Source organism: Onychostoma macrolepis, chromosome 04, assembly GCF_012432095.1.
Source record: "Onychostoma macrolepis isolate SWU-2019 chromosome 04, ASM1243209v1, whole genome shotgun sequence".
Lineage (NCBI taxonomy): Eukaryota > Metazoa > Chordata > Actinopteri > Cypriniformes > Cyprinidae > Onychostoma > Onychostoma macrolepis.
In genome coordinates, this window is record NC_081158.1 from 13,212,593 (window position 1) to 13,235,479 (window position 22,887).

A 22,887-nucleotide genomic window follows, 5' to 3' on the forward strand; every position below is an offset into this window, starting at 1 on the left:
CCATTGTTTACCCGGAGCCAGAGCGCCTGACATCTTGGCAAATTTAAAAGTGCTGACTAATGCTAAACGTAAATTCAGTAAGATTGTTATCCACGTCGGCGCTAATGATGTTCGACTTCGCCAGTCGGAGATCACCAAAAATAATGTTAAAGAGGTGTGTGAACTTGCAAGTACGATGTCAGACACTGTAATATGCTCTGGTCCGCTCCCTGCTTACCGGGTGATGAGATTCATAGCAGACTGTCGCCACTTAATGGCTGGATGTCTAAGTGGTGCCCGCAAAATAACATAGGCTTTATAGACAATTGGAAGAATTTTTGGGGCAGACCTGACCTGTTGAAAAGAGATGGTGTTCATCCCTCCTGGGTGGTGCCGCTTTTCTCTCTAGAAATATGGCACATAGTCTTAGAGTTTGTACTTGACTAACTGGAGCCCAGGTCAGGAAGCAGACAGACTGGCTAAACCGATCGTCTGCTAGCCGCCTCACGCCACCAAAGTCAGTTAACTCTCAGCACATAGAAACTTTTTCACCTAGATATCACTCTATAGAGACTGTGTCTGTTCCCGAACTAGAAAATACAAAAACATCCAAACCAAAGTAATAGTAACAATTTAATTGATGTTCAACAAATAAAAACGATATAATACAGATAAACACATGATAAAGCTTGGCTTATTAAATATTAGATCCCTTTCTTCAAAAGCACTTTTGTAAATAATATGTTCACTGACCATAAACTAGATGTGCTTTGTCTGACAGAAACCTGGCTAAAACAAGATGATTACATTACTTTAAACGAGTCTACACCCCAAGATTACTGTTACAAGCATGAACCGCGTCCAAAAGGTAAAGGGGGAGGTGTTGCTACAATTTATAGAAATATTTTCAGTATCTCTCAGAGGTTGGGTTTCAAGTATAATTCGTTCAAGTAATGGTGCTTCATATAACGTTATCCAAAGAAACAAGTGTTAATGATAAATCCTGTGATGTTTGTACTGGCTACTGTATACAGGCCACCAGGGCACCATACAGACTTTATTAAAGAATTTTCTGATCTTCTATCGGAGTTAGTGCTGACTGCAGATAAAGTCCTAATCGTTGGTGATTTTAATATCCATGTTGATAATGACAGAGATTCGTTGGGATCAGCATTTATAGACATTCTAAACTCAATTGGTGTTAAACAACACGTGTCAGGACCTACTCATTGTCGAAATCATACTCTAGATTTAATACTGTCACATGGAATTGATGTCAGTGGCGTTGAAATTTTGCAGCAGAGCGATGATATCTCAGATCATTATCTAGTCTCCTGTATATTCCATATATCTAAAGCTGTAAAGCCAACTTCTTGTTACAAATATGGTAGAACCATTACCTCTACCACAAAAGACTGCTTTATAAATAATCTTCCTGACTTATCTCAGTTCCTCAGAATATCCAATAGCTCAGAACAACTTGATGATGTAACAGGAACTATGGACTCTCTCTTTTCTAGCACTTTAGATGCGGTTGCTCCTTTACGCTTAAGGAAGATTAAGGATAAGAGTCCAACACCGTGGTATAATGAGCACACTCGCCCTAAAGAGAGCAGCCCGGAAAATGGAGCGTAGCTGGAGGAAAACTAAATTAGAGGTATTTCGTTTAGCTTGGCGGAAAGTACCCTATCCTACAGAAAAGCATTAAAACTGCTAGATCTGATTACTTTTCGTCTCTTCTAGAAGAAAACAAACATAACCCCCGATATTTATTCAATACAGTAACTAAATTAACGAAAAATCAAGCATCAACAGGTGTTGGCATTTCCCAAGAGCATAGCAGTAATGACTTTATGAACTACTTCACTTCCAAGATCGATACTATCAGAGATAAAATTGTATCCCTGCAGCCGTCAGCTACAGTATCGCATCAGATAGCGCACTATAGACCCCCTGAGGAACAATTCCACTCATTCTCTACTGTAGGAGAGGAAGAATTGTATAAACTTGTTAAATCATTTAAACCAACATCATGTATGTTAGACCCGATTCCATCTAAACTACTAAAAGAGCTGCTTCCAGAAGTCATAGATCCTCTTTTGGCTATTATTAATTCATCATTGTCATTAGGATATGTCCCCAAAACCTTCAAATTGGCTGTTATTAAGCCTCTCATTAAAAAACCACAACTTGACCCCAAAGATCTAGTTAATTACAGACCGATCTCAAATCTCCCTTTTCTGTCAAAGATACTAGAAAGGTAGTATCCTCACAATTATATTCCTTCCTAGAGAAAATGATATCTGTGAGGAATTCCAGTCAGGATTTAGATCGTATCATAGTACTGAGACTGCTCTCATTAGAGTTACAAATGACCTGCTTCTATCATCTGATTGTGGTTGTATCTCTATTAGTTCTACTGGATCTTAGCGCTGCGTTCGACACTATCGACCACAACATTCTTTTGAATAGACTACAAAACTTTGTTGGCATTAGTGGAAGTGCCTTAGCATGGTTCAAATCGTACTTATCTGACCGCCATCAGTTCGTAGCAGTGAATGAAGAGGTATCATATCGATCACAAGTGCAGTATGGAGTACCTCAAGGCTCAGTACTAGGGCTGTTACTTTTCACGCTCTATATGTTACCCTTGGGAGATATTATCAGGAGACATGGTGTTAGCTTTCACTGTTATGCTGATGATACTCAGCTCTATATTTCTTCGCGTCCGGTGAAACACACCAAATTGAGAAACTAACGGAATGCATAGTCGATATAAAAACTGGATGACGAGTAATTTTTACTACTAAATTCTGAAAAAACAGAGGTGTTAATTATCGGACCTAAAAACCCCACATGTAACCTAGAACATTATCTAACACTTGACGGCTGCTCTGTCAATTCTTCTTCATCAGTCAGGAACCTAGGTGTGCTGTTCGATAGCAATCTGTCATTTGAAAGCCATGTTTCTAGCATCTGTAAAACTGTATTTTTTCATCTCAAAAGCATATCTAAATTGCGACCAATGCTCTCAACGTCAAATGCAGAAATGTTAATTCATGCGTTTATGACCTCAAGGTTAGACTATTGTAATGCTTTATTGGGTGGTTGTTCTGCATGCTTGATCAACAAACTACAGTTGGTCCAAAATGCAGCAGCTAGAGTCCTTACTAGAACCAGGAAATATGACCATATTAGCCCGGTTCTGTCAACACTGCACTGGCTCCCTATCAAGCATCGGATAGATTTTAAAATCTTGTTAATTACTTATAAAGCCCTGAATGGTTTAGCTCCTCAGTACTTGAGCGAGCTCTTATCGCATTATAGTCCTCCACGTCCGCTGCGTTCTCAAAACTCTGGCCGTTTGATAATACCTAGAATATCAAAATCGACTGCGGGCGGCAGATCCTTTTCCTATTTAGCACCCAAACTCTGGAACAGTCTACCTAACACTGTTCGGGAGGCAGACACACTCTGTCAGTTTAAATCTAGATTAAAGACCCATCTCTTTAGCCTGGCTTACACATAACACATTAACACGCTTCTATTATTCAAATCTGTTAAAGGATTGTTAGGCTGCATTAATTAGATGAACCGGAACCGAACACTCCCCATAACACACGATGTACTCGTTACATCGTAAGTTGAATGGCATCTGCGCTAATGTTTGTCTGTTTCTTTCCTAGTCTGTTTCTCGGTCCGTGTCCGATCAGATGGTGGGTCGGCGCCGGAGGTGATGTCTGCGGCCCTGATCGCCGGGCGGAGACCAGGACGCCCGGATGACCCCCAGAGATATATCCCCAGATATATATCAACCAAAAATAACAAAATAACTAAAATATAATAAAATACCTAACTACATAATACTACTATTGTTAGAAATTGCAACAAAATTAAAATAGAAATATAAACTTTTGAACTGCGGGTTTCGTCTGGTCAGAGGAGAACTGGCCCCCCGACTGAGCCTGGTTTCTCCCAAGGTTTTTTTTTTCTCCATTCTGTCACAGAGGGAGTTTTGGTTCCTTGCAGCTGTCGCCTCTGGCTTGCTCAGTTGGGGACACTTAATTTCTAGCGATTATCGCCGATTTGATTGGACAGATACTATTTAAACTAAACTGAGCTAGACAATGACATCTCTGAATTCAATAATGAAATGCCTTTAACTGAAAATTGAGTGTTTAATCTTATCATTATACATTACTGACACTCTATCCTCCAATTTGATACTGTTAAGTGCTTTGACACAATCTGTATTGTAAAAGCGCTATATAAATAAAGGTGACTTGACTTGACTGAGAAAGTAATTATTATTGTTTAGCACGTTATTAAAATCTCTTTCTGAACAGAGTACTATGTACTAAACATACTGAGACTCGTAGCATTCATCATGTTACAGTGTACACTCATATTACTTTTATTGTTTTATATAGAGCATGAAAACATCATAGCGCTGTAAGAAATTTAAATACAATGAACTGCCAATCATATTCAAAATGTTTTACACGATTTCAAACATTGTAGTCAGGAATTATAGTTTGGGAAAAACCCAACTATGATTTTGTAGTCATACAGTCTAGTATGTATGATTTTATAGTAGCCTATGATATGATTATGTAGCCACAGACTCAAGCATGCTTTGTACAATAAAAGGATGTACTTTGTACTATAAAAAATGATATTTTATATCTGAGAAACTAATTATTATTGTTTAGCACGCTATTAAAATCTATTTGTGAACAGAGTATTAATAATAAACATGGTCTAAACATTCTTAGAGGCGTAGCATTCATCATGTTGTCGTTTGGGGGAAAACCCAGCTAACTGTTAGTAAATCTGTTCAAGTTTATGTCACAATAACACGGTAACTAATGTAAAAAAGAAACATTACTTACTCATTTCCTCTGCTGGATGAAATCGTGTTCTTCTTTCGAGGGAAATCCTGCCTTTACTCAGCGCGTCTTCTTCCAGAAACGAACAGAAGCCGCCATGAAGGACCTCCTCTTTGTTTGTGTTGTTGGGCGTTTGCACGCGCGCACTTACCACGTGGCTATTTACATATGAATGGCGCGAGTCGCGCGAGCGCGGGGTCACATTAGAGATAATGAGTCAGACGGGACAGACTGAACATCGTGTTGGTTTTATACGGATTACTTCATCACAGAATGTTTGTTTTCGATAAGAAAGAGTAGACACGATTTCAAAGTAGACACTTCAAGCTTTCTATAGATATATTTCTCATGTCTCTGTGTTGAGTATTTGCTGAGTTACAGTTCATTTTAGTGACGCGTTTCTAAAACAGTTCGGAGACGGAGAAGACAGAGCGCACCCTGTTTGTTTTCTTTATTCTTCAGAAGCACAAAGTTTAGTTGTTATTATGAGTGTATACAAATAAAAGTAGACCCCTTACAGATTCGAATGGTGTATTGCTCTTATCTATACGATCAAAAACGACAGAGTAATTCAAGCTCATTTCGGCCTTATCAGGAAAATCTGCCTCAAAACGCATATATGCGTTTGTCGACCCCAGGGGGTTAAACATCAGCCAGACTAAAGGCCATTCTATAAGATAAGTAGTGAAGAAAACCCAAAAGCTTACAGCACCTGGTATTCCCAGGCGGTCTCCCATCCAAGTACTAAGCAGGCTCAACCCTGCTTAGCTTCCGAGATCAGACTAGATCGGGCGCACCCAGGGTGGTATGGCCGTAAGCAAAGATTGCAGCAAAAAGCAGGCTCTTTAAAGATCAGCCAGACTAAAGGCCATTCTATGAGATAAGTAGTGAAGAAAACCCAAAAGCTTACAGCAGCTGGTATTCCCAGGCTGTCTTCCATCCAAGTACTAACCAGGCCCAACCCTGCTTAGCTTCCAAGATCAGACGAGATCGGGCGCACCCAGGGTGGTATGGCCTTAAGCAAGGATTGCAGCAAAAGCGGGCTCTTTAAAGATCAGCCAGACTAAAGGCCATTCTATGAGATAAGTAGTGAAGAAAACCCAAAAGCTTACAGCACCTGGTATTCCCAGGCGGTCTCCCATCCAAGTACTAACCAGGCCCAACCCTGCTTAGCTTCCGAGATCAGGCGCACCCAGGGTGGTATGGCCGTAAGCAAAGATTGCAGCAAAGACTGCAGCAAAAACTGCAGCAAAAAGCGGGCTCTTTAAAGATCAGCCAGACTAAAGGCCATTCTATAAGATAAGTAGTGAAGAAAACCCAAAAGCTTACAGCACCTGGTATTCCCAGGCGGTCTCCCATCCAAGTACTAACCAGGCACAACCCTGCTTAGCTTCCGAGATCAGACGAGATTTTTTTTTTTTTTTTTTTTTTAAACATTCCATCATATTCTTATTCATATTTCCCCCATAACCAGTTTACACCATTTTCTTTAAATTCTAACATTGGATTTCCTCTTACAATCATTTCCATAAAATCATCCTCTTTTTTTTCCATTAAAAAATAATTCCATAACAGTCTCACAGAGTATTCCATTCTGTTTTTAAAGATAATCCACACATCAACATTCTTCCCATCATATTTCGCCATGTTTCTTCTCAACCATATTACATACTTTGCTGTTGTTACACATAAATTAAAGATATACATGTTACAGTCATTACAACCAAATAAAAACATTTTTTCCCACTTGTTTTGGTCCTCCTCATACTTCCCTTCCCAAATTGATTTTGCAATATCCTTCATTTTCCTCATAAAATCATCTAACTTTTCACAATAAAAAAACAGATGTAACAGTCCTTCATTTTCCTTCATACACACTTTACACTTTGCATCATTTTGAATTCCTATTTTATGTAATCTCATCTCTGTTAACATACAATTGTGTCTCAGTAAATAATTAAAATTCTCTAAAATAGGTTCCATATATTTCAATCTCACATTTGCCCAAATTTCATTTTCATTTAAGTCGTCATATCTTTCTTTCCAGTAGCTCAGCGCTACTGGTTTCGTAAAAGCCATAGATCTAAAAACACTATAAAAATTCCTTACTTTGCATAAATTAAAATTCACCTTTTCCCCATTTGACCTTTTAAAAAATACCTCTGGATAACCATCCTCCTCCCCACTCTCATGTTTTTCAATTCTTTCAATCCATTCCTTTGGAATTGCTTTCTTTAAATCTTCATATTGTCTTTCTAACTTCATTCTCCACACCCTTTTGCCCCCTTGCCTCAACGCATCCACAACCACCTGTAAAGGTAAATAACCTTCTATCACCTCATACAATAAATCTTTTATTTGTCTCAACCCACAATCCCACCATTCTTTATAATACAAAACCTCCCCCTCCCTTTTAATATTAGGATTTAAAAACAATGGTTGTTCTAAAAGCTGGGCCCTTCCTTTAGGTAAAATCAGTACATTTTCTAAAAATTCCCCCCATGCTTCCAAAACCTCCACATAAAAATTTGGCAGACCTGTTAACATCCAGCTTTTCCTTTTCATCCATAAAACATTACATCCCATATTCCATTTCTTCAAGTAATAATTCATGACACTTTTCCAAATTACATCACTGTTTCCTTCTAGAAACTTTTGAACTATTTTAATTCTCAGTGCTCTCATTCTTAACAATGGATCTAAAAGTCCTTGTCCTCCATCCTTTATTTCTCCAAGTAATGTATTGTATGCAATCTTAGCCCTTCCATTTCCCCATAAAAACTTTAAAACCAAATCTTTCATTCTCTTGTAGTACACATAGGGCAATGGGGTTACTCCCAACACATACCAGACTTTCGACAGCATTAATGAATTTATAATTAAAACTTTCCCCTTTAGCGTCAAAACTCTGGCTTGCCAGAATCTCAGCCTTTTCCCAATTCCACTTAAAACACCTTCCCAATTCAAGATAACTGCCTTATTAGAATCCATACCCACCCACACCCCCAAAATTTTGATGTGCTGCGTTTCCTGCTTGTATTGTATGTGCTGCGGTATTTCCTCTACTCTCCCAATCCTCATACACACACTTTTCCCCACATTTATTTTAGCTCCCGACCCTTTACAATATCTTTCTAAAATCCCCATTGCCCTATCTATACTTTGGATGTCTTCTACCATCAAGGTCGTATCATCTGCATACTGATACACTGCTTCTCTTTTAAAATTGTCCTTTATTTGTATTCCTTTGATTTCGCTTTCTGCCTTAATAGCCAAACCGAGTGGCTCGGCTACCAGAGAGTAAAGTAAGGCAGACAGTGGACATCCTTGCCTGATCGACCTTGTTGGTTGAAAACAATCCGTTAAAAAACCATTACATTTTATGCATGATAACACATCTGAATAAAAAATCCAAATCCATTTTCTAAAATTTTCCCCAAACCCAAAAGCCTTAAGAACATCAAATAAAAACTCATGCTCTACCCTGTCAAATGCCTTCTCTAAATCCAGACTTATTAAAAATCCCCCCTTTCCCTTCTCCTTCATATAATAAATTGTGTCTCTTATACTTTTAACCACATCTGCTATATCTCTTCCTTGCACCCCGTATGCCGTATGTAAGTCGTTTTTATGATTTTTGGTAAAACCTTTTTTAATCTGCTTGCTAGGACTTTTGCTAATATTTTAAAATCTGTATTCAACATTGATATCGGTCTAAAATTTTTAAGATCTTTTGGATTACCCCTTCTTTTGTAGATCATTTTTATCATACCTATTTTCATTTTTTCGCTCAAGACCTCTTTCTTGAAAATTTCTTCAAAAACTTCTTTTAAAATTGGCACTAAAATTTCTCTAAATGTTTTATAAAATTCATTAGTCAAACCATCCACACCAGGGCTCTTCCCAGGTTTTAATTGTTGAATTGCAATATCTATTTCTTCTTCCTTAATATCTTCATCACAAAAAAACCTGTCCTCCCCTGTTAACTTAGATTTAATTTGTTTTAACAAAAACTCCTCATCCTTTTTTTCTATACCTTGTCCCTTAAACATGTCCATGTAGTATTGCTTTACTATTTTTAAAATTCCTTCCGTTCCTGTTTCTATTTCCCCTTTTTGATTCAAAACTTCTTTCAATAAAGCAGCCTTTTGCCTATTTTTTTCTAAATTAAAGAAAAATCTTGTGCATCTTTCTCCCTCCACTGCATATTTTGCTTTACTTCTTATACTTGCACCTTTACACTTTTCCTCTTCTATTATCTTTAATTGGTCTTGTAGCATTATTATTTTTTCAATTTCCTCTTTTCCATTACATTCCGCCGCTTTTCTTAACTCATTGTTCAACTGTTTTGTTAATTCCATTTCCTTCCATCTTTCTACTTTTCTGACATTTTTGTTGTATTCTATTGAAAATTTCTTTATCTCCCACTTCACACTATCCCACCATACTCTTTTATCTTCCCTATACGTTCTATTCATTTTACTTTCTTCCACAATTCCTTTGATACTCTCCTGATAAGCATTACTCTTTAAAACCTTTGCATTTAAAACCCACACTCCTCCTCCCCTTTCCACACTTGTATAATCTAATGTCAAAAATAAGAGAGAATGATCACTAAAACCAACTTGTTTATAATAAACATTCCTAATATTCCCTTGCATTTCCTCTGTACATAAAACATAATCAATCCTACTTTGTTTCAGTTCTTTTAAAACAAATTGTCTTCTTGAAAATTGCCTACTTGTTCTATTTCTTTCCCTCCACACATCAATCAATTTAAAATCCCCCATCATTTTTTCCAGCTCCTCCCTTCCCTTATCAGTCTTAAAAACCATATTACTTGCTAAGTCTAATTCCGTAAAGACAGTGTTAAAATCACCCATTAAAATCACCCTTTCCCAAATTCTTACATTATCCGATATTGTTTTAAAAAATTCCACCTTTTCCTTTTCTTCATTTGGAGCATGTATGTTATATACTGTACATCTCTCATCTCCTTTTTCTATTTCCACAGCTAAACACTTCCCCTCTCCATCATTAAACACCACTCTTTCTTTTTCACACACATCTCTTCTTATTAAAATAGCAACTCCTTTCCCAGTTTTCTCTGTACTATTATTACAATGTATATTCCCATCCCATAAATTTTCAAACCTTTTAACACAATCATTTTTCCAATTAGTTTCTTGTAATACAAATACATCCACCCCTCTACATATTTCCTTCATATTTTCAAATTTCTTCACATCCATTAAACCTCGTGCATTAAATGAAACTACTCTTAAAAACATAAAAACAACAGAAAATAAATAATTAAAACTCATTTCATTTTTTTCAATCCTCCTGCATATCTCTCAGCAAATCAAATCTATTCTCATAACCCCCCTTGTCTTTTAATATTTCTTTCCTTAAAGTTCTTTTCTTTGCAGTGTCTATATTGGGTATTACCTTTAAAGTTCTTCTTCTTTGTATTCCTTCTCTTTCTTTCCTGCGTTTCTCTTCTCCTTTTCTCTCCATTCTCCCCTCCTGACAACCTTCCTCGTTACTTTTTTGTTCCTCCTGTTCTTCCCTCATGTCCAAAGTTCTTTGCACAGTCCCTTGCAATGTTGTTATTTCTCCATCTAGTTCTTTCTCCATTTCTCCTGTGACCACCTGATGTTCTTCCACTCCATTGTCCTCTCCCAGTCCACCTCGTTTCCCTTCTCCTTTTCTCTCCATTCTCCCCTCCTGAAAACCTTCCTCGTTGCTTTTTTGTTCCTCCTGTTCTTCCCTCATGTCCAAAGTTCTTTGCACAGTCCCTTGCAATGTTGTTATTTCTCCATCTAGTTCTTTCTCCATTTCTCCTGTGACCACCTGATGTTCTTCCTCTCCCAGTCCACCCTCTTCCATCTCCTTATTTAAAACATTTTCCATATCCGTTTCCCTCTGCTTTTGCCCACTCACATTCACAACCATATCTGTTTCTTGTTCACTACTATTTTCTCCCTCCCCCATCCAGCATTCACACCTCACCAACACTTTTCTACATTCCGGGCACTTCACCGCATTGCAGCTTCTTGCAAAGTGCCCCTGCTCTTCGCATTGGTAACACTTAAACTCCGGGCAATCTTTCAGTACATGTCCTGGATCCATACACAATCTACAGGTTTTAACCTGCCTATCGTGTATAATCCTAAAGTACTGCATGCCCTCAGCCGTCTCAAACTTGCTGCTATATGGTAGAGATATAACTTCCTTTGGAAACTTAGCCTTTACGTATCTCGTACCATCTGCTATTTCAGTACCCGGATATGTTCTCCTCTTAATGCTGGATGAAGGAGTTACACCCCACGCCTCCAATTTCTCCAGTATATCCCGATCATCAATGTACGCAGGCAAATGCATAAAAGAAACAACATACTCTCTTGATTGTAGCTTTCTTATCTCACAGAATTGTTGCTTGATCATCATTCCATCCTCCAGCTTGTCACACTCTTCTTCATTTATTAACGTAATCTCATATTCCTTGCCTTGTCTTGGTCTTATCGCCAAAACCTTTCCTCCTCCAATTTTCTTATTTACTTCTTTAATAATATCCTGAACAACTCCATCTTTCACCTCTGCAAGATCCACAATTACAGTTGCTTCCTTTGAATAAATAATCCTTTTCTTTGTCTCATTGTATCCAAGCTGTTGTCCCATCGTGTTTTCCTGATCAAAGTCTTTACGTCTCCCTCCTACCATTTCCATGTTAATTTCTGTTTAATCCGTCCAAATTTAGAGGAGAAAAAAAATAAATAAAAAGAACCCTTCCCAGACAGCCTAGGCTGCTGGGAAGTGTTTAAGCTTCAAAAAACACCAATCAAACAAAAAAACTACTTAAAAAAAATTTTTTTTTTACAACAAAAATGTGAGCCTACTCTCACCCACTACTGCCAAAGCACTTCCTGGTTGCTCTCTATCGCCCTCAGGGTGGTATGGCCGTAAGCAAAGATTGCAGCAAAGATTGCAGCAAAGATTGCAGCAAAAAGCGGGCTCTTTAAAGATCAGCCAGACTAAAGGCCATTCTATAAGATAAGTAGTGAAGAAAACCCAAAAGCTTACAGCACCTGGTATTCCCAGGCCCAACCCTGCTTAGCTTCCGAGATCAGACGAGATCGGGCGCACCCAGGGTGGTATGGCCGTAAGCAAAGATTGCAGCAAAGATTGCAGCAAAGATTGCAGCAAAGATTGCAGCAAAAAGCGGGCTCTTTAACCCTTTCGCACGTGAGTTTAAAATATTCTAGCTGAGCCCCAGGCGTGAGTTTTTTTAGGCGACAGTTATTTTAGAACTTATAGCCTCATTGTTTCCATGGCGACGCGTCATGCTTGTCATGTGACACACCGCAGCCGTAATAGCGCTGTATGACACATGGATTGCTTTTATTTCCTTTTTCCTTTTTTTATTATTAATATTCACAAACATACTCGCTATATTATGAAATATCTGATATTCCGATTCTGAAATATGTGCAAGTAAATGTGTTTGGTTGTTTAAACACGTTTATAATGATCGTGTTAGTTGATCTATACCGGGTGATGGGCGCCGCCATGTTTGCTCGCGCTGAATCCAGCTGTGGGATTTACAACACGTAAATTTATCCTCTCCTCCCGAAACACGTTAAAATAAGTCTCCAGTAAACTGGGAGAAGAGCAGAGTAAACTTTATTGTTACCTACACTATGTGTATATGATATCAATAAAACATGTCGTCAGATTATATTTGTAAGGATCATTATTGCTGCTTCCATAGACATCAGCGCATATTTTACAAACTATAAATGTATGGCTTTGCTAGTACTTATGTGTATTTAAATGTCTGAAATCTTAAATAAGCATTATATGGTTGAAAACACTGAATAAGTGATAATATTACAAGCGCTCGAGCGTCTGATCTGAAATTTCAGCAGTTGATGACGTGACTCACTGAAAGTTCTAATCACACCGGTGTGATCGTACGCTCCTGGGACCAGCCAAGACTGATCACACCGGTGTGATCGTACGCCTTAAAGGGTTAAAGATCAGCCAGACTAAAGGACATTCTATAAGATAAGTAGTGAAGAAAACCCAAAACCTTACAGCACCTGGTATACCCAGGAGGTCTCCCATCCAAGTACTAACCAGGCCCAACCCTGCTTAGCTTCCGAGATCAGATGAGATCGGGCGCACCTTTTTTTTTTTTTTTTTTTTTTCTTAGCTTCCGAGATCAGGCGCACCCTTTTTTTTTTTTTTTTTTTAACATTCTTTCAATTATGTACAAATGACATTTCCAAACCCGAGTCCTTTAAAACCTTACATACATCCTGTGTAAAAACATTGTAAAAAACAGCAAATTTCTCTTCTTGTTTAAAATAATAAAACAGACATTGAACATACTTTTCAAATTTCCTTTTAAACACATGCCACACATCCATTAAAACATTTTCTCTCTTTGCCACCACCCTTCTTTCCCATATTGCACTCTTGATCAACATCACAAGTAAATTAATAAGTTTTTTGTTTTTGCATTGCTTATCCAGACCCAGCATCACCACCTTATTCCATTCAATATTTTCATTATCTTCTCCTCTCAAACTTAAAATCATACTTTTGCATTTCCTATTAAAATTCTCCAATTCCTTGCAATATGAAAACAAATGTAAAAATCCTTCATCATCATCTTTACAAACTTTACAAGTAGCACTTGGTTCCATTCCAATTTTGTTTAAAATAACATCTGTAAAAATCACTTTGTGTCTGATGAAATATTCTGAGTTTTCCAGTTTTGTCTGTACAAATTTTCCATTAATGTTCCCCCATATGCCGTCTTCTTTTAAATCCTTGAATTTCTGTACCCAATATTCATTTACAACAGGTTTCTTAAAAACAGCATCTCTAAAAACACAATAAAACTTTTTCACAGTGCACAGAAAGCATACAGTTTTTCCCCCAACCTCACATACACATCTTTTTCTTGTTTCCCTTCTTCCATGTTTTCAATTCTCTTTATCCAGTCTTGAGGTATAGCATTCTTAATTACATCATATTTATTTGTTATCTCTTGTCTGCTATAATCCTCCTTTGCCTCCTCCATCACATCCACAATATATTGCACTGGTAAAAACCCTTCTTTGAATTCGTATAAAACATCTCTGACTTTCGTGATTCCCACATCCCACCATTTCTTAAAAAACAAAACCTTCCCTTGATTTAAAATGCAGTTGTTTAAGAATAAAGGCTGATTTAAAATGTTCTCTCTACCTTGTGGCTTAAAATGCACATTAGTTAAAAATTTGCCCCATGCGCTGATCAGTTCTTTATAAAAATCTGGCAGCCCCTCCATCATCCAATTTTTCATTTTCATCCATAAAATGTTGTCCCCCAAATTAAAATTACTACACTTATTTAAAAAGTGCCCCATTGTTCTCTTCCATGCCGCTTTGTTTTCTTCATCCAAGTACTTTTTAATTATTTTCACTCTCAAACTGTTCTTTCTTTGTTCCACATCCATTAAGCCCAGTCCTCCCTTCCCCACTGCTCCTATTAAAGTGTTGTGTGCTATTCTTGGTGGCTTTCCTTCCCATAAAAAATCTAAAAAACATTTTTTCAGCCTTTTTTCTACCCACAACGGCATAGATGACACATATAAGATATGCCATAACTTAGAAACCATTAAAACATTCAAAATTAAAACCTTCCCCTTCAAAGTTAAGGACATTAATTTCCAAAAATTCAACCTTCTCTCGATCCCTCCTAAAATCTCCTCTCACATAGTTCCTTCTGCTTTCCTTTCATCCCTCCCCATTAAAACACCTAAAATCTTTATTTCATTAATTTCCTTAAAAGTAAAGTGCCCAGTTAAAACCTCAGTTCCCCCAAATCTCATGTATACCGTTTTATCCTCATTCACTTTAGCCCCTGATCCCCTACAAAAATTTTGTATTATTTTCATTGCTTCCCCTACACTGGCCAGATCTTGTAGCATTAACGTAGTATCATCAGCGTATTGAAATATTTTATTCTCTCCTCCCTCTATGCCTATCCCTTTTATTTTCCCCTCCTGCTTTACCGCTAACCCCAGTGGTTCTGCAACTAAGGCATATAAAAGTGCTGACAACGGGCAACCCTGTCTAATTGATCTCGTTAATTTAAAACACTCTGTTAAAAACCCATTACATTTTACTCTCGTTACAGCACCTTTATATAAAATCTTAACCCATTTAATAAAATTCCCTCCAAAACCAAAACTCTTTAAAACCCCAAATAAAAAATCATGCTCTACCCTGTCAAAAGCCTTCTCAAAGTCCAAACTGATTATAAAACCATCTTTCTTCTTTTCAGTAATATATCTTAACGTATCTTTTATACTCATTGTTGTATCCGCAATGTCTCTTCCTTTAATACTGTATGCTTGGTTTGTTTCGATTATACTGGGCATCACTTCTTTTAATCTGTTAGCTAAAACTTTTGATAAAATCTTCAGATCGGTGTTAAGCATTGTTATAGGCCTATAATTCTTTAACTCCACTTTATCTCCTTTCCTTTTATATATCAGCTTCATTAATCCCATTCCCATCCTTTGGTTCATCTCACCTTTCCTAAAAATCTCATCAAATACTTCTTTTAAGATACTGGTTAAAAAATCTTTAAAAACAATGTAAAACTCACTCCCCAGCCCATCTATCCCCGGACTTTTTCTTTTGTTTAATCCACTTATTGCTCTTTTTATTTCTTCTTCTCTTACTTCATCATCACATTCTTTTTTATCCACTTCTCCTACTCTTGCTTTTATTTGCTTCAGTAATTCCACTTTTTCCCCTTCCTTTACCCCCTCTGTACAGAATAAGTTCTCATAGTATGATTTTATTTCTTCCAATATTTCCTTATTTTCTTCTACTATCATCCCATTTTTGCCCCTTATTTCTTTAATCATTCCTGCTTTTCCTCTTCTTTTCTCTAGATCAAAGAAAAACTTTGTGCACTTCTCCCCCTCCACTGTATATTTTGCTTTGCTTCTTAATCTTGCACCTTCATATTTCTCCTCTTCCATTTCCTTCAGTCTACCTTCTATTTCTTTTATTTTCTGTATGTTTTTTTCCGCCTTATCCAGTTCCTTATTTAAGTTTTGTCTTAGCTCTCCTTCCTTATTGTTCTTACATTTGTTAATTAGCTTGCAATACCTTATTGTAAACTTTTTTACCAGGTATTTCACATTCTCCCACCATATTCGCTTATCCTCATTATACATTCCATTTCCTTTTTCCTTTTCAATGATCTCCTTTATACTTAAAACATAAGCTTCATTCTTTAAAACCTCTGTATTTAAAAACCATACTCCCGGCCCTCTTTGCACTTTACTCCAGTCCACTTTAAAAGATAAAAACTTGTGATCGCTAAAACTTGTTTCCTCATACTTAATCTTTTCTATAAAATTCTCCACATTTCTCGTACATAAAATAAAGTCAATTCTAGTTTCGCACACAAACTGCCCCACTATTTGCCTCCTTGAAAATTCTTTTTTCTTTTCATTTCTTTCTCTCCACACATCGATCATATTATTTTCTCCCATTAATGCTTTTAATTCTTTTCTTCCTGTGTCAGTTTTAAATACCATTCCTTCTGCCATGTCTTGTTTACTAAAAACTGTGTTAAAATCCCCCATCATTATTATTTCCTTATACTTGTTTACGATATTCCTTAAAACATTAAAAAAATCTTTCTTTTCTTTCTCCTCTGTTGGCGCATGTACATTCACTAAAATCAGTTCACGTCCTTCATAATTTACTTCCACCACCATACATTTCCCCATTTTGTCTTTATACACTACTTTGCTTGCATTAAAAACATCTTTTCTCATTAAAATCGCTACTCCTCTTCCAAGCCTTCCATCCCCATTGTTATATAAAATGTCCCCTTCCCATTTCTTTTTATAGTCCATCATCACACTTTCTTTCCAATTTGTTTCTTGCAAAGCAACAACATCTTCTCCTTTACATTTTTCTTTCACTCTTTCAAATTTTCCCATGTCCATCAGTCCCCTTGCATTAAAAGTAACACAACTTAAAAACATTAAAAAAAAGAAAAATAAATATCTAAAACCCATTATTCTCCATTTTCTTCCTCCAGCCCTCCTAACACTTCATATCTGTTTACACTTTTGACTCTGTCCCTTGTCATTCTTTTTTTCCTTGCATTTTCCACATTTGGTTTTACCTTTAATGTTCTCCTTCTTGTTTGTCCTCTCCCCCCTCTGTCTTTTTCCATGTTGTCCATCCTTGTTTCTTCTTCACTGTCCGTTTCTTTGTTTTGATCTTTCATTCTTTGTTCATCTCTCTCCATGTCATCCAGAAAACTCCCCGATATTCCCGTTTCTGTCCCTTGAGTGTCCTGTTCTGTTGTCTGTTCCTTATGCTTATCATACTCTTTTTCTCCATCTCTTTCCTCTCGGTTGCTCGTTCCTCCTTCCGTTTTCTTTTGTTGTAATCCTTCTTCCTCTTGTCCTTCATCAAATTCTCCTTCCTCTTCACTGTTTCCGTCATGCACCTGTCCGTCCACCCGATGTCCCACGCCTCCTTCCACTCCCTCCATCCAACACTCACACTTATTTAAAATTTGTTGACACTCCGGGCATCTGACCGCATTGCAATTCCTTGCAAAATGCCCCCTTTCTTCGCACTTGTAGCACTTGAACTCAGGGCATTCTTTTAGCAGATGTTCCGGGCTCATGCACAGCCTACAGGTCTTCACCTGGTGGCTGTGCATCACCCTAAAGTACTGCGGCCCTTCTGCTGTTTCCAGTTTAGTGCTGTAGGGCAACGATGCCACCTCCTTGGGGAACCTTACTTTTAGGAACCTCGTTCCATCTTCAATGTCAGTGCCCGGGTAGCATCTTCTTTTAATTTTTGTAATGGGATCAACTCCCCATCCCTCCAATTTTCCAATAATTTCTTCATCATCAAGGTAAACGGGCAGGTGCATGAAGGAAACAACATGATCTCTATTTTGAAGTTTTTTTATCTCACAGTTCACTCCTTTTATTAACAGTCCATCAGTCAATTCTTCACATGTTTCTTCATTTTCCATTGTCAATTCAAATTCCTTTCCTTGCCTTGGTCTTAGCGCCAGAATTTTCCCATCTCCACATTTTTCCACCACCGCTTTAATAATATCCACAGCTCTCACCTCATTTACATTCTCCACATTCACAATCACAGTCGCTTCCTTTAAGTATTTCCTTCCACCAAACTTGTCTCTTGCGTCTTGGTTTTTCCTGTATCTTGCTCGTTGTCGATAATCCGGTCCAGTGTCGTCTGCCATGCGTGCCTCTCCATCCAGTCCAGTGTCGTTTGCCATGCATGTCTCTCCAGCCAGTCCGGTATCGTTTGCCATGCGTGTCTCTCCATCCAGTCCAGAGTCGTTTGCCGAGCGTATCTCTCCAGCCAGTCCAGTGTCGTTTACCATTAATCCATCCATTGTTTTGACAACAACAACAAAAAAAACACGAACAACAAACAAAAAAAAAAAAAAAATAACCACCCTCCCGCCAGCAAGATGCTGCTGTTAGGTGGTTTTAAAACTAACAAAAATAAACAAAAAAAAACCCTTAAATATTATCCACAATAACGGTACAAACACAAAAAATAAATAACAAAATGGCGGAGAGCCTTCCTCTCCCAACTGCAGCCAATCACTTCCTAGATTGCTTGCTAGCTCCCTCTAGCACACCCAGGGTGGTATGGCCGTAAGCAAAGATTGCAACAAAGATTGCAGCAAAAAGCGGGCTCTTTAAACATCAGCCAGACTAAAGACCATTCTATGAGATAAGTAGTGAAGAAAACCCAGAAGCTTACAGCACCTGGTATTCCCAGGCGGTCTCCCATCCTAGTACTAACCAGGCCCAACCCTGCTTAGCTTCCGAGATCAGACGAGATCGGGCACACCCAGGGTGGTATGGCCGTAAGCAAAGATTGCAGCAAAAAGCGGGCTCTTTAAAGATCAGCCAGACTAAAGGCCATTCTATAAGATAAGTAGTGAAGAAAACCCAAAAGCTTACAGCACCTGGTATTCCCATGCGGTCTCCCATCCAAGTACTAACCAGGCCCAACCCTGCTTAGCTTCCGAGATCAGACGAGATTTTTTTTTTTTTTTTTTTTCATTCTATAAGATAAGTAGTGAAGAAAACCCAAAAGCTTACAGCACCTGGTATTCCCAGGCGGTCTCCCATCCAAGTACTAACCAGGCCCAACCCTGCTTAGCTTCCGAGATCAGACGAGATTTTTTTTTTTTTATTCTATTAAAAAACATTACTTCTTATTCAACACAAAACCAAAAGACACAGAACAAAAACAAACTAATACAAACAAAACATCTTAATCATTTTCAGGCAATACAATTCTAAAATCATTACTTGATTTAACAATATATGCATTATTTCTTGTTATGCATTCTTCGAATATTTCTATTTTCCCATTCATGTTAAAATAATCATACAATACTTTACATTCATCTCTCAAAATCTGCTTATAAAACACACTTATTGGAATTTCTACTTTCTTTTGTTTCATTAAATTTCTTCTTCTCCATATTGCAAATCTTGCAACTGTTAGCATGAAATTAAGAGCAAACTTATTTTTAGCTTTACCATTAAAACCAAATAAAAACATTGTTTCCCATCCTTCTAGAATTATTTTTTTATCAAATAAAAAGTCACCTATCATCTTTTTTAACATTTTCATAAAACCATTTAGCTTTTTACAATTTAAAAACAAATGCAACACACCTTCTTTTTTTTCCATGCATACTTTACATTTTTCATCTTGGATCATCCCGATTTTACACAATATCATGTCTGTCTTTATACAATTGTGTCTTAATAAATAATCAAAATTTTCTAATATAGGACTCTTAAAATTCATTCTCACATTATTCCATATATTTGATGCATCAAAATTATCAAACAGTTTTCCCCAATACTCAATTGCTTTTGGTCTTACAAATACAGACTTGCATAAACAACCATAAAACATCTTTAAAATACAATCATTAAAAGAAATGTTTTCATCTTCTCTTTTTAAAAATACTTCTGGTTTTTCACTTACTTTTCCTTTATCATCAATACTTTTAATCCATACTACTGGCACTGCTTCTTTTATTTTCATATATTGCTCCTTAATCAATTGCTTATTTTCTATATCTGCCTTTTCCTCTAATGTATCTATGATTGCCTGTAAAGGTAAAAATCCCGGTTTTACCTCATATAAAATGTCTTTAACTTGTTTTAATCCTGCATAAAACCAATTCTTATAGAAAAAAGTGTTACTGTTGTTACTGATATGTTGATTTAAAAAAAGCGGTTGCTTCAAAAGTTGTTCTCTCCCTTTAAACTCAGTGTGTATATTTTCTTTAAAACCCTTCCATGCTTTTAAAACTTCTTTATAAAATTCCGGTATCCCCTCTATCATATTGACCTTAAAATGCATCCATATAAAATCATCTCCCATTTTCCCACACTTATTTATATAAAAACTCATTATTTTTTTCCATATTACATCATCCTTTTTTAAAAACCTTTTTACAGTCTTAATTCTCAAACTCTGCTTTCTTATCATTGGATCTATCAGTCCCAAACCTCCCTTTTCTACCTCCCCAATTATTGTATTATAAGCTATTTTAGCTGGTTTACCATCCCATAAAAACTTTAAAATAGACGTTTTTAATCTTTTATACACCCATATTGGCAAACTAACCACACTTAAAATATACCACATCTTAGATAAAAATAAAGAGTTTAAAACCAGTACTTTCCCCTTTAAAAATAATTGTCTTTGTTTCCAGAAGTTTAGTCTTTTTTCCATTTTTCCAATCAACTCCTCCCAAACCAGGTCTCTTGTTCTAATTTCATCTTTTCCAAGTGTTATTCCTAAAATCTTTAGTTCATTCATCTGTTCTTTAAAGTTCCATTGTCTTCTTAAAGTATCCACATTCCCTATTCTCATATATTCAGTCTTATCTTTATTGACTTTAGCCCCTGTTCCACCACAATATTTTTCCAATATTAACATTGCCTTTTCAATACTCTTAAAATCTTTTAAAAACAAGGTGGTGTCATCTGCATATTGAAATATTTTAGGCTGCACATCCTCATTTTCCAAATGTATTCCTTTGATAAATTTTTCTTTGTTTATTGCAAGTCCTAATGGTTCAGCAACTAAAGTGTACAGTAGTGCTGATAATGGACATCCCTGCCTTATAGACCTTGATATCTTAATAAAATCTGTTAAAAACCCATTTACTTTTATACAACTTAAAATGTCTTTATATAAGCATTTCATCCACGCAATGAAGTTTTCTCCAAATCCAAATTTCCCCAGTATATCAAATAAATATTTGTGCTCTACTCTGTCAAAAGCCTTTTCCAGATCTATACTTATTAAATATCCTTCTTCCCCTTTTTCTTTCATATACCACATTAAATCTCTAATACTTGTTACTATATCCAATATATCTCGATTTAAAACACCATATGCTTGATTTGTTTTTATAATATTTGGAATCACTTTTTTCAGTCTGTTTGCTAGAATCTTGGCCAGTATCTTGTAATCAGTATTTAACATGCTCAATGGTCTATAATTTTTAAGCTCTTCTCTTTCCCCTTTATTTTTATATATAATCTTGATCATTCCTTTCTTCATACTTTCACTTAATTTTTTCTGTTTAAAAATATCAATAAATAAATCATGCATAATTGGCGTTAAAACATTCTTAAAAACCTTATAAAATTCAGATGGTAAACCATCCAATCCTGAACTTTTACCATTACTCAACTGATCTATAGCTTCCTCTATTTCTTCTTCTTTTATTTCCTTATCGCACATTTCCTTATCATCTTCATTTACTTTTATTTCAATTTGATTCAATAAATACTCTTCATCTTCCTTATTTATAACATCTTTTTAAAATAAAATAGCATAAAAATCCCTCACCTCATGTAGAATACCTTCTTTTTCTTTCACAACCTTTCTGTTTTTTGAAATACTTTTTATCATTTCTGCTTGTTTTCTTGTTTTTTCCAGTTCATAAAAAAATTTTGTACTCCTTTCTCCTTCTACTGTATTTTTCGCTCTACTTCTTATTTTAGCTCCCATGCACTTTTCCTCTTCTATTTTTTTCAGTTTCTCTTCTAATATCATTATTTTACTCCCATCCATCCTTCCTTCTGACACTTTTTTCATTTCTTCTTCCCATTCCTTGTTTAATAATCTTTCTTTACTTTTCTTTATTCTTTGGATTTTCTTTGAATATTCAATAGATAATTTTTTAATATTTATTTTTAAATTATCCCACCAAACACTTTTTTCCTCTTCATATAAGATATTATTAATACTATGTATTATGCAATTTTCTACTTCCATTTTATAAAAGTCATTTTTTAAAAGTTCTGTATTAAAAACCCACACCCCTGGTCCTCTCTCAACCACACTATAATCAATAATCACATTTAAAAAATCGTGATCACTTCCACTAAACATTTTGTAAAATACTTTTGTAATTAAACTTCCTAACAATCTGTTACATAATACAAAATCAATTCTACTTTGTTTTAAAACATTGTTTACCATTTGTCGTCTTCAATATTCTCTTTTTACTCTGTTTCTTTCCCTCCATAAATCTATAAATCTATTTTTTTCCATAACTTTCTTTAATTCTTTCCTCCCAACATCTGCTCTATACACCATATAATCCTCTACATCAATTCTTTCTAAAACAGTATTGAAATCACCAATTACAATCACATTTTTATAACCCTCCATTCGAACATCCATTTCTTTAAAAAAAGTAACTCTTTCTACATCTTCATTTGGTGCATGAATGTTACATATTGTTATTTCTTCTTCTTTTCCTTCAACCTTAACCTCCAATGTCCTTCCTACATTATCCATGAATATAGCTGTTGCTTTTTGTATTGTACCTCTTCTAATTAAAATTGCAACTCCTTTTTTCCTATTTGGATCATTATTGTAAA

The 22,887-nt window shown here is 36.3% G+C and overlaps 2 non-coding genes and 3 pseudogenes across 2 annotated transcripts; all 5 read right to left on the reverse strand.

Moving 5' to 3' along the window:
- Positions 1–5,568: 5,568 nt before the first annotated feature.
- On the reverse strand, positions 5,569–5,687 carry LOC131539855 (5S ribosomal RNA). The gene has a single exon (XR_009271093.1). It is a non-coding gene; the product is annotated as a 5S ribosomal RNA (ribosomal RNA).
- Positions 5,688–5,771: 84 nt separating this feature from the next.
- LOC131539915 (5S ribosomal RNA) lies at positions 5,772–5,890 on the reverse strand (annotated as a pseudogene).
- An 83-nt stretch (positions 5,891–5,973) lies between these two features.
- On the reverse strand, positions 5,974–6,082 carry LOC131539883 (5S ribosomal RNA; annotated as a pseudogene).
- Positions 6,083–11,944: 5,862 nt separating this feature from the next.
- On the reverse strand, positions 11,945–12,036 carry LOC131539941 (5S ribosomal RNA; annotated as a pseudogene).
- A 6,672-nt stretch (positions 12,037–18,708) lies between these two features.
- On the reverse strand, positions 18,709–18,827 carry LOC131539730 (5S ribosomal RNA). The gene has a single exon (XR_009270972.1). It is a non-coding gene; the product is annotated as a 5S ribosomal RNA (ribosomal RNA).
- Between the last annotated feature and the right edge of the window lie 4,060 nt (positions 18,828–22,887).